The 13,250-nt window shown below is 41.9% G+C and overlaps 1 long non-coding RNA gene across 1 annotated transcript in view; it reads right to left on the reverse strand.

Moving 5' to 3' along the window:
- Positions 1–174: 174 nt before the first annotated feature.
- Positions 175–13,250, reverse strand: part of LOC128743403 (uncharacterized) — a 39,843-nt gene continuing 26,767 nt past the window's right edge. Inside the window, exon 3 of the long non-coding RNA XR_008412297.1 lies at positions 175–271. This is a non-coding gene — a long non-coding RNA (uncharacterized LOC128743403). The remainder of the gene's footprint in view (positions 272–13,250) is intronic.

Below are 13,250 nucleotides of genomic sequence, written 5' to 3' on the forward strand. Positions count from 1 at the left end.
GTTTCATTTTTTTACAGTATTAACATACTCGACTATTTAAGATATTTTGTTAGCAGGTGTGATCGTTACGTCCAATTTACTGGTGTTAGTAGGGTTTACAAGCTCAACATTGGATGGACAAAGAGTGATAGGTTTGGGATTTTTAATTTATTCATTTATTTCTCTTTTTGATGATCCTGTTACAACGGCTTCGTATGTAGTCATTGTTGTTCTCGTTGCTTTCGGATCATATCTCTAGTACATGACTTCATCATTATGTGGGGCGGGCAGTCTGAGAATTAGAGCGCAATATTTTAAATATTTGCATAGATATTTTTCAAATATATATATATATATATATATATATATATATATATATATATATATATATATATATATATATATATATATATATATATATATATATATATATATATATATATATATATATATATATATATATATATCCGGGTCACGTACGTGGGATCTCAGCTCGCCAGAATGTTTCGCAAAGGGACGTTAGGTTGTCTTCCTCGGGCCTGAAGAGAATCAGATAGCTTGGACCTAGCATCACAGAATTCGGCACACGACCAAACAACATGCTCGACGTCGTGGAAGCCATCGCCACAAAGGCAGTGGTTACTCTCTGGCAAGCCCAATACGAAAGAGATGCGTGTTTAACGTGTAGTGATTGGACATAAGTCTAGACATCACGCGAATGAAATCTCTACTTGCATTCAATCCCTTGAAACAATCTTAGGAATGATGGAATGTGGCCATCGTTCCAACTCGTCTATATTCCATGATGTTTGCCAACTAATTCGTTAGGGGCCATCCATATACCACGTGGACAGCTTAGAGGGGGGTGGGGGGTACGTGAATGTCCACGCTTGTCCACGGAAGGGGGGGAGGGGGTATAGAAAATGTCCACGTGGACATTTTTTGCAATAAATAGAACTTTCATTTGTGCCTTTTGAATTAATTACGACGTGTATTGTATTTTGCCTTACAATCAAATGCAGCTCGCCACGAAAAAGAAAACCCATTGACAACGTATTTGAAAAATAACTCGTCTTCCTAAAATTTCACGAACCACAACGCAGAGGTTTTGTGATGTGTTAAAGTCATCGACCAAGCTAAGGTACTCTGGTTGAACAGGAATTTAAGCAGATGAATCTTCAAGCGAAGATCAAGCTGGAACAGGCTTTCCTGTAGTCCATCATTTATTTTCAGTGGACAAGACCAGCATGGATAGAAGGACTAGATCTAGATAACATGCCTAGTTTAGCTTGCTTTTACGTAAGCTTTTTTCTTAATTTTTTTTATGTTACAGAATAACGCAAATGAAAACAGAATTAAGGACAGAATTTCACATAAGAAAAAAAAAGTCCACGTGGACAAACAATGGAGGGGGGTGGGGGTTGAGTCGATGTCCACGCTTGTCCACGGAGGGGGAGGGGGGTGTTGAAAATTGGCATTTTTGTGTCCACGTGGTATCTGAATGGCCCCTTATAAGCAATTGGTCTATTGTAAATAATGCCATCAATCGCACCCACCTTAGCTAAAGAATCAGCCTTCTCATTACCCGGCATGAAGTAATGAGAAGGGACCCAGACTAAGGTAACCTTAAATTTTGACGTAGGGCTACGTCTTTGTTTACTGTCCTGGGACTGGGTAGCACTTTGTGAAAACGAAAATAGAAGTGTAACGTTTGAATGAATGATTTCAAATGCTAATAACTGCAAAACTACTGAACGAAACTGAACAATTTATATGTCGTTGGATAGATAAAATGACCAGCAATTTTATAGGGGGTGAGAGAGCCATTTTAAGGAGAGCGTAAGAGGGGGGCTCCTACACAAATGAAACACAAATTTCCTCAAAACTCGAGAACTAATCAAGCAAATGGAACCAAATTTGGCATGTGGAGGTTTCAGAAGGCAGGATATTTTCTATGGTGTACTGAGACCTCTTCCCTTTTTAAGAGGGGGCTCCCATACAAATGAAATACAATTTTCCTCATAACTCTAGAACTAATCAAGCAAATGGAACCAAATTTGGCATGTGGGGGTTTTAGAAGGCTGATTTTTTTCTATGGTGTAATGGAACCAAAATTTGGCATGTGAGGAATTTTGGAGGCAGGATATTTTTCTATGGTGAATTATGACCTTTGCTTTCTTTAAGAAGGGTAGATCCCATACAAATGAAATACAAATTTCTTCATAACTCGAGAACTAATCAAGTAAATGGAATCAAATTTGGCATATGGGGGTTTTTGGAGGCATGAATTTATTTTGAATTTATTTCGTGGTGGTTTCAGACCCCTCACCCCTGTGATAGGAGAATAAGGACTCTCATGCAAATAAAACAGAAATTTTTGCGTATGTGCCATATTTTCTGCTATGTTACAAGCGGAAAGCTGTGAAAGTAAACTAGTAAAACCTTCTCGGAGCAAAAGACCTGTTGCCATTCATGTCAAAAGAGATGAACATTCGAATGGCACGTCATATTTGCGAAGAACGTGCTTTGGCTTTAATGTTATTTGTAACCAATGGCGAGATAAAGTCAGATTGTTAAAACATATCAAGCTACGCATCATCATATTCAAGACAATAATCTGTGGGCTGGTCATTTATTACGTCCACCTATTTTCAAAGCCACTATTGCATTCAATGAAGAATTGAATCTGAATATTTCGCTCTTCTCTTTTAAACATTCACTTAAACAATGGCACTCACAGATTCTTATAAACATACATCTGCCAGAAATGCAGTTTACATTAGTCTTTGATCTGATGATCTGATATAGTCCTACGTGACCCTTTTGTACAACCCTTAGGGCTGTATACCTTGTAGTTTTTTTATCAATTAAAGCACTCAAAACTCATTTTCTCCAAGAAATACGGGGAGTACTTTGCCATTTTCATCAATCGCAGAGCCTCTATGGCACTAAGGCTATCTGTGAAGATGAAGTAGTGGTCTGTGGGCATAGTTTCGATGATCCCAAGGGAGTATTGAATTGCAGCAAGTTCTGCGACATACACGGAAGCAGGAGCATCGAGTTTGTAGGAGGCAGTAAAATTTTCGTTGAAGACACCAAAGCCAGAGGACTCGTCGAGGCAGGATCTGTCAGTGTAAAACATTTTGTCGCTACTAACATTTTTAAACTTGTTGAAACAAATTTTGGGGATCTCCTGCGATCACAGTTAATCCGGGATACCGAAAGCCATTCTCTATGACCCATTTATCTAAGCGAATAATGATTACAGGGTGTGACAGAAATTTTTTTAATATACTTTGCAAGTGACCTAGTGTACGTTGTTAGTCGCACCTAGTACATCATTAAAACACATATGACATCATCCGAACACCCCCAAAATTTAAAGTTATTGCAGAAATACGTTTTTTTGCTAGGTGTACACATACTATCATGAATAACTCAATAATTTTCTAAGCAATTTTAAGTGTTTTATACATTTTTGGAAGGCTTAGAGGACAAGCTTTCAGGATATATACACATCCACTATGGTTCTACAAATTTAACTGCAAAAATGAAATTTTTCTCACTTTAGGGGTGCTTAAAGTGACCTTAAAAATGACCCGCATTTTTCAGCTCAACATCACTTGTTTTATATTCAATCCTAAGATGTTGGTCAAAATTTCAGCCAAATCGGTCAACATTTGCAAATTTAAGACCATTTTTAAGAGTTGTAGAATTTGTTGCTTCTCATATATCACCCGCCTAATCTTACATCGCGTACAAATGCGACGCATGTGTCGAGCGGTGCTCCAAAGAGTGCTCATCACTGTTTCTCTCGACAATCCGTTCACGAACTGGCGCCAATATCCTCGCTTTTTCGCTTTCATCAAGCTCTTCATCTGTCTCTCAAGTACAGTACTGGACAAAATAAAGTACGCACTTACCACATCTTGAAACTTTCATGCTTCTCTCATTATTTATAGTAGATAACTATTCACAGTGATCGAACAAAAATTAGCTTTATAGATATACTTTCAGAAGATGTTTTATACAGAGGCTTTATACTCCAGAGGTTTGACGATATATTTTTGAGCAATTTTAAGACGTTTGATCCTATACAAATTAATATTACTTAAAAACAAATATTGAATGTGAAATAAACAAACCGGTTAACATTTCGGATAAATGGCCTTCGTTGACCAAATCCATTTTTAAATCCCATTTCCTTCAGTCTTCTACGAACAGTTCGTTCGGAAATATTTAAATTCGTATTTTTTCGGATTACACGGCTGGTAGAGAACAGATCTTTAGCCACTTCTCGACGAATCAGGCGATCATCACTGGTTGTAGTCCTCCGCTTTCTTCCTCTTTCAGTCCGGTCTTTCGCGCTTCCAGGTTCCTCATATTTTTTCAATGTTTTTCGTACTCCTGCCTCACTAATTTCATATCTTCGAGCAATTTCTCTATTCGAGAAACCTTTCTTATGATTTTTAACGATAATTTTACGGATATCTTCACAAATTTGCTTTTTTGCCATCGTACCAGATAAAAACGCGCACCAGTAATGAAAAATCAATCACAAACAATTTGTTTTGACACTTCGCTGCAGTGTGATGATGAGGAAACTATTCGTATGCAGTCGGCGGCGTTGTGCAGTCATTATATTAGTAGTGCGTACTTTATTATGACCAACTAAAAAATTGACTTACAATAGCTATACAATAGCTTGATCAAAATAGCTAATGTTTATATTTAACGATACATAAATCGTTTAAAGCATTGAAAATGCTACAATTTGTCCAAATATACCGAGTTCATATGTTTGACAATAAAAAAGATACCGCGTGTTATATAGTATGAGAGCGGGTGCGTACTTTATATTGTCCAGTACTGTACCTTGTACTTCCTGAATAAATCCATTGAACCGTGTTTTCGAAAGGCCTTATACGCCAAGAACTTTTTCGCGTACAATTCCGAGCACTCTTTGTCCCACCAAATGGTGAAAGACCGCCTATTGAACGTTTTCCTAGGTATCGGCTTCGTCTAAGCTTGAGTCGCGGCGTCGAGGATCAAGCCAGCGAGAAAGTCGTATTCTTCCTCCGGAGGAAGTTCTTCGCGCGATTCGTTGTTTTTTGAGATTACGGTCGCGTAGTGTTTCCAATCGATATTTCGTGTCAGGTCATAAGTAACATTGATTGGATTCGCGGGTGGGTAGCCATATTAGTATATAAGGATTGGTAGATGATCACTACCGTGGGGATCATTGATTACCTTCCACTTGCAATCTAGTGCTAGTATTTAGAAGTGCCATGTCATAGTCGTCAATCAGGTTATTAATCAGGAAAGATCGGTGGTCATATAGCGACCCCCATTGAGTACAATGAGAATTAAAATCTCCCAAAATTAGCAAAGGTAAAAAATCCTGGGTGCTATTTCCGTTATCGAAATATGACCTTCTGTTTTTATACGACAGACTTCGCAACCAGCTGTTAGAATACAGGACAGCGCGGGGTCAGTGCTACGATCCTATTGACTCTAACAGCCTCTCCCAGCCGAGATTCGAACATACGACGACTGGCTTATTAGACCAGCGTCTTACCTCGAGGCAAACTGGGAGGTGAAAATTAGCAAAGGTGCGGGTAGCAATTCTGCAATATCAGAAAGTTGCTTCTGCCTAATCCACACCGATGGAGGGATGTATATTGAAGCGATACAAAGGTCCTTTCCTTTTATTCTAGCTTGAATGGCGACGACTTCAATATTCGAGTTCGAAGGGAGGTCTATGCGGAAGAACGAATAGCACTTCTTGATTCCTAATAGTACTCCTCCACTATATGATCCTCGATCTCGTCGGATGACGTCAAAATCGTGGAAGTTGAGATCAAATTGTAAGGCGCGAAACGCAGGGTGTCGTTGTTAACTTGTTGGTAGGAGTGTGGTGTAACCTTTTCGATCGATACTAATAATGCGACTTGAACAGATGGTTTTGCAGGAAGCCATTATTCTTAGGGACCGTGCAATAATTACGTAAGGCTTTTTTCCTCATTTTTGAACCCCCCCTCCCCCCTATATAAGATTTTGTAAGATTTTGGCCAATCCCCCCTCCCCCCGTACAAATTCTTAGTAAGATTTTTTGAAACATCAAAATTCAAGTTTTATTTAAAAAGATAGACATTGAAAGAATATTGAAACAGTCAACAAAGTTCAAACAAATTTATAAAAAAAACAAATAATATCAATTATCTATTGTAAATCCCTTAATCCCCTCACGAACAGAACGTATTTCAGCATTGAGGTTGTCAATAAATGTTGGTGTATGCTCAGAAACTCACTAGCGTTCACTTAATTCGCATTGATCCAATCTAAATCGTCTGAAAACGTGTCCTCGTCAAGTAGTATACAAAGAACTTCTTTGCCTCTTCTAGATGACACGCGACATGGTCTTATGTTGGAATTGGCACTGCGTTGCGTCTAATGTACAGATCTGTAATGACCGCGGTTTCCTTTGAAGCAAAATACTGACCCCACTCTGGCCACATACGGCAGGCAAGATATTTGGGAACAGAAGAACAATATATCCCAAGAAACATTTTTGTTGTATAGTAGCTTATCCTGCAGTTGTTCCATTGGTACAGCTATTCTCGTGATATCATAAGGGATTGCGGCTGCCTTGCGGGATTGAGATAGGAAATTGCAACGAAATATGTTGGAATGATCCCGGGCAATCTGTAGAAACGAATTTGGTGAATTTCACATCGTTCTGCATAAATAGTATGAGCGCCAAAGCGCAAGTGGATACAGTTTATACTGATTTGAAGGCCGCTTTTGATACCGTTAATCATACTATTCTTTTAAGCAAGTTGGAGAAACTTGGGTGTACCACAAGATTGTGCAGATGGTTGGAAACTTACCTTACGGATAGGCAACTCTTCGTTCAACTTGGCAACTGCCGGCCCGCCGTGTTTACAAATGGTTCTGGTGTGCCACAGGGTAGCAATTTTGGCCCATTGCTATTCTGTATCTACATAAATGATGCAGCGTTACTACTCAATGAAGATGGAAGGCTTTTCTTCGCTGATGATCTGAAAATCTATCTTGAAGTCAGAAGAATCGAGGACTGCAGAATGTTGCAGAAGCTTCTGGACTTGTTAAGTGACTGGTGCGTAAGGAATCAATTGTTACTGAGTGTGGAGAAATGTTGCGTCATCAGTTTCCATCGCACTAGAAGCGCAATAGAGTTCGATTACGAAATTTCCGGATCAAAATTGAATAGGGTAGAACAGGTGAAGGACCTTGGAGTATTACTTGACGAGAAACTCACCATGAAGTCCCACATTTCTGCCATCGTTGACAAGTCCAATCGTAGTCTTGGGTTCATATTTAAGATTGCTGGTGAATTCAATGACCCGATCTGCTTCAAAGCTCTCTATTGCTCTATTGTACGGTCAACGCTGAAATTTGCGAGCATCGTTTGGAACCCGCACGAGTTTATCTGGTCCGCCAGACTGGAAAACGTACAGCGAAAATTTGTTCGACATGCACTTCGTCACCTTCCGTGGAGGGATCAGCAAAACTTAACACCGTACGAAGACCGCTGTCGTCTGTTGGGTTTTAGCACGCTAAGTCGACGTAGAGAGGTTTCGCAATCGTTGTTTGGCTGCAAGCTTTTAACTGGCGAATATGATGCACCGGACATCCTATCGCAAATCGGACTCTACGCACCTTCAAGAGTCTTACGACCCAGAATGATTCTACAGGCAGACTTCTATACAACGCAATATGCTGCCAACTCTCCCATCGCTTCCATGATCAGACAATTCAACTGCTTTGCTGACCTTTTTATTTTTGACGAACCATCACGCATTTACCGCTAACGAATTCGTGCACTTGACATTGTAAATACTAACAATTAAGTAACTTTTAAGTATACATTTAGACCCAAATTGTCCTATGAATTATACGAATAAATTATAAATTATAAATAATAGCATAAACTGATGACATCAGAGACTCTGGAACAAGTAGGCCAACTGCTGTTTCCTTGAGTGGACAAGGCTAAAATACTCAGCAGGTTGCTATGCATTTCCTTGCAGCATGAAAGATTTCGACACTTCACAACTTACCTCATCAATTTAAAAAATTTTGTAACAAATAATATAAGTTGCTATTAAAAATGTGACTTTTTCATAATTTTTTCGTGTGTGAAAATCTTACTTAAGAAATGATTAAGCCCCCCTCCCCCCCAAATAAGATTTTGTAAGATTTCGCGGAACCCCCCCTCCCCCCATAATGCCTTACGTAATTAGTGCACGGCCCCTTACTTCTTACTTACTTATTTATTCTTATTCAGCTTTATTCTTACAGTCACCTCACCTAAATTTTTTGGCTAAGACCACAATTTGCGATTCTCAGAGTCACCTAGGTGACTGTACAAATCAAATGGGGCCGGTAAGGTGAGATGAAGGTGACTGTGAGAAAAAGTCGCGTGAGAGAATTGAAGTGAGGTGAGGAGAATGTGAGAATAGGGCCCAAGATCTGGTTCCACCTGGAGGCGTTTTTAATTTAGCTGCTGTACTTCGAGATGAATTACTGGAAAACGCCACTGAGACCGACTTTTAGATTATTTTCGTACCAAATTATGTCCTGATCATCAGGACTCCTGATGTGAGCTACATAGTTTGCTTCGACTGTCGGCTGTCATTTGATTCATCTAGTAGAACTTCTACCCACTGGGGAACTATCGGTGACGAACTGGTACTGGAGAATCTTGATGACAACGAAACAGTTATCGTTGATATTTTGCTACAGCGTCCGATTGATGGTGGTTACCGGAAAACGAAAGGCCGAAACAGGCGGAGTTGTATTGGTCAGTTGAATCGTGGTTGAATCCTAAATATACTTACTTTAGCAGCCGAGAGCCGGGGTGGTTCTTGCCGTATTAAGAATTCCTCTCCATTGTACTCGGTCCTGGGCTACTCGTCGCCAATTCGTTGCGCGTCTCGACACACGCAAGTCGGCTTCAACCTGGTCGAGTCATCTAGCACGTTAGGCCCCTCTATTCCTGGTGCCGGTGGAGTTCTTGAAGAGAACGGATTTCATTGCACAGTCGTCCGGATTCCTTGCGGTTGCGATTTGGCCGCCCCCTCGTAATCTCCCAACTCTCGTCAGGTGTACGATGGGAATCTCTCCAAGCAGTGCCTGTAGCTCATGATTCATACGCCTCCGTTTGTACTTCGCCAAAAATATTCCGCAACACCTTTCGTTCAAATACGGCAAGTGCACGTATGTCTTCGTAAGCAAAGTTACTGTCTCAAGTCCGTAAAGGACTACCGGTCTGATTAGCGTTTTGTACATCGTCAGCTTTATGCGGCGGGGTATGCTCCCGGATTGAAGCATCTTGCAGAGAGAAAAATAGGTTCGATTTCCAGCTTGAATGCGTCGTTGGGTCTCCTTACTCGTATTATTGTCGGCGGTGACCAGAGATCCCAAATATACGAACTCATCGACCACTTCCAGTTCATCACCATCAATAGTCACTATCCGTGGGAGGCAAACGTTGCCTTCTCTGGAGCCTCTTCCTACCATAGAATTGGTTTTCGACGCATTGATTTGTAACCCTATCCTCCTAGCCTCCGTTTTTAGTCTGACGCAGATTGCCTCCGCCGTCCCAAGGTTTCTAGTAATGATGTCGAGGTCGTCTGCGAAGGCTAGGAGTTGGTTACTCTTGCTGAAGATCGTTTCTGTCGTTTCGATGCCCGCTCGCTAGATCGCACTTTCAATAGCGATATTGAATAGCATACAGGACAGTCCATCCCTTTACCGCAACCCTCTACCCGATTCGAAAGGACTCGAGAGTGTCCCCGAAACGCGCACGTAACACATCACTCGCTCCAGAGTAGCTTTGATCAGCCGCGTCAGTTTGTCCGGAAAACCGTACTCTTGCAGTATCTGCCATAGCGGCGGCACATAGTGGCGTTGATCAACGTAATGCCGCGGTAATTACAGTAATCCTGCCGGTCGCCCTTTTTATAGATGGGACAGACTACACCTTCCATCCACTCCTCCGGTAGTTTCTCCTCCTCTCAAATCCTAGCTAGCGGTTCTTGGCCATTTTTGTAGAACTCTGCCGGGAGTCGGTCCTTTCAGGCGACTCTATTATTCTTCAGCTGACGGAATTTTTCGCCGGATCTCTTCAAGATCGGGAGCCGGCACGCTGCTAGCGTTTGTACGCACTCCCAGGTTAACTTCCATTGCGTCTCCTGCTACTATATCGCCGTTGAGGTGCTCATCGAAATACTGCTTCCACCTGTCGACCACCTCGCGCTCGTTTGTAATTAGATCCCCCACATGTCAGGTTTAGGTGTGTAGCCCTTACGAGTTTGGTTCACTGTCTCGTTAAACTTGCGCGTGTCATTAGCCCGGAATTCCATCTCATCACGATCTCTGTCATTCTGGTGCTTTTTCCTCCTCAGGATCGTGGTCAAATCATCCCGCGCTCGTCGATACTTGGCCAAATCTCTCTCGTGGATATGCTTAGATAGTTTTTCCAAGCTCATTTTTCCTCTCTATCGCTTGTTGGCATTCCCCGCCAAACCAATCATTTCGTGCACTCGAGGTTTCCACTCCTAGCACCGCGGTTGCGGCCTCGTTTACGGCCGAGGGTATCTTACTCCATCCGTTTCCGAGGGTCGAAGCATTTAGCTCCACAGAGGAAGGCAGAGCTTTATCCAGTGCGCGCGCGTAGTTTTCGGCAACTGACGGGTTGTTTAGCTGCCGAATGTTTAACCGAAAAGGGTGGCTTTGTCGCGACGTATAAACCGTCGTGTTGAGCGTACACGTGCACGTGCTACTAGGTAATGGTCCGAGTCGATATCCGCATCCTGTAAGGAGCGTACGTTGGTGATGTTCGAGAAAAAACAGCCCTGGATGAGAATATGGTCGATTTGGTTCGAAGTTCGTTGGTCAGGTGATCTCCAGGTGGCTTTGTAAATATCTTTGTGGGGAAAGAAAGTGCTTCTGGCCACTAAGCGTTGGGAAGCTGCAAAACTGATGCATCGCTGGCCGTTATCGTTCGTGTCGGTGTGCAGGTTATGGGTCCCGATCCCCGGTCTATACATTGCTTCCCTGCCGATTGTGGCGTTCACATCCTCGATGACGATCTTGATGTTCCGTCGTGAGCAGCTGTTGGACGTTGCCTCTAGTTTATTTTATTTATTTATTTACAAGTCTTCGACTAATTCGTACAGACTGTCCCTAGATATTACTTATTCTATGTTTAAAGGTTATTTTACTAATGTTAAAATCATAGCACTCTGAGATATTGTCAAACTCTCTACAGCAAACATTAAACGGATTATTTTGGGCATATTGAGTACGATACACAGGAAGCCGAAGGAAATGAGGCTGGCGAGTAGGCCTTGGAGGCACGTTGATTGGAACACTGCTCAGCAAGTCGGGGCAGTCGATATTATTGCCAAGAAGGTCGAAAACAAAAAGCCGTTGCAGCAGTGTCCTTCTAGTTGTCAGCGTCGGTAGATGGATAAGCGCGCATCGGTTTTCGTAATGCGGTAGGCGAACTGGATCGCGCCAGGGCAGGAGTCGTAGAGCATATCGAACAAAGTGGCGTTGGATTCGTTCGATTCGATTTACTTGCACAGCATGATAAGGAGCCCACACAAGCACTCCATACTCCAGTATGCTCCGTACAAGTGCACAATATAACGACTTTAGGCAGTAGACATCTTGGAATTGCTTCGTGTTTCGTTTGACGAACCCCAATACAGCATAGGCTTTGGCAGTAGTAGACGCAATGTGCTGTGTGAAACTCAATTTGCTGTCTAGTAGAATGCCCAGATCTTTCACTGTATTTACACGGTTGATACTTGCTGCAGACATTTTATAATCGAATGTTATAACGTTGCGTCTTTTTCTGCAGAAAGAGATAGCATTACATTTCTGTACATTCACTTCCATCCCGTTCAGCGAGCACCAGTTTACTAATGCGTCAATGTCAGCTTGGATTGCACAGCAGTCAACCGCTGACGTTACTACACGAAAAAATTTGAGATCATCTGCGAACATATATTTAGGAGACTGTATGGTGGTGCACAGATCGTTTACAAATAGTATAAACAGCAGTGGACCTAGATGGCTTCCCTGAGGCACACCCGATTCGATCTCAAACGGAAGTGAACTCGTTCCATCTAAGCGGACGTATGCAGTACGCTCGGTGAGATACGACAGTATCCATCGTGTTAGCCATTCGGGGAATCCAATTTTTTCTAATTTGGCCACCAATATGACATGCGGCACTTTATCGAAAGCCTTTGCAAAATCGATATAAACGGCATCGACTTGTTGTTGTTTATCAAGTGCACTGATCAGCGATGAAACGTAAGCCATCAGGTTGGTCGTCGTTGATCGTTTTTTAACGAACCCATGCTGCCATTCGGAAATAATGTGGTGAATCTCCGGATACAGCAAATCATGGACGAGGCTTTCAAATATCTTTGGTAGACTGCTCAGAATCGAAATAGCACGGTAATTAGTGACTTCATGAAGACTACCTGCTTTATGAATCGGCGTAATTGCAGCGGTCTTCCACACACTTGGAAAAACTCCTTCGGAGATCGATCAATTAAAAATAATACTCGCAGGAATTGCCAGCGTTTCAGCACAATTTTTAAAAAGTAGTGGTGGCAGGTAATCCGGTCCGGCGCCCTTAACTCCATCGATTAAACGCAGCTTCATCGTAACATCATTTAGCGGGAAGTTGAAAAGCGGCAAATTCAAATCGAAACACGGCAGACTATTCAAATACGCTTCAGACGAAGGTGGGCGGTTATTACTTTGCACGCTTCGAAAAAAGGATGAGAATAGATTTGCCGATTGCAAGTGCGACTCTGCTACATTGTCATTGTAACGAACACGATGAGGGACTCCAGTTGGCTGCTTCCTACTTTTCACGTAAGTCCAGAACGATTTGGGATCACTCGTTAAGTTTGCTTCCATCCGATGAATATAACAACGAAAGCAACGTGCATGCAAAGAGTTCAGTCGAAACATTAATCGGTAACAGACAATTCAAATTTTTATCGGGCATCCAACACAACTGCGGCAGATTGTAATCGCCAACGACCAATACCACATCACGATCAAGTGCTTGATCTATAATCTTCTGCACACATGCCGCATGTTGTTCATATAACACCGGTGCACTGTTCGGCGGGAGATAAATACAGCAAATAGTCATATTGAAATTTGGCAGTGAGATCCGAACAATAATCTGTTCC

This window comes from Sabethes cyaneus, chromosome 3 (genome assembly GCF_943734655.1).
Source record: "Sabethes cyaneus chromosome 3, idSabCyanKW18_F2, whole genome shotgun sequence".
Taxonomy (NCBI): domain Eukaryota; kingdom Metazoa; phylum Arthropoda; class Insecta; order Diptera; family Culicidae; genus Sabethes; species Sabethes cyaneus.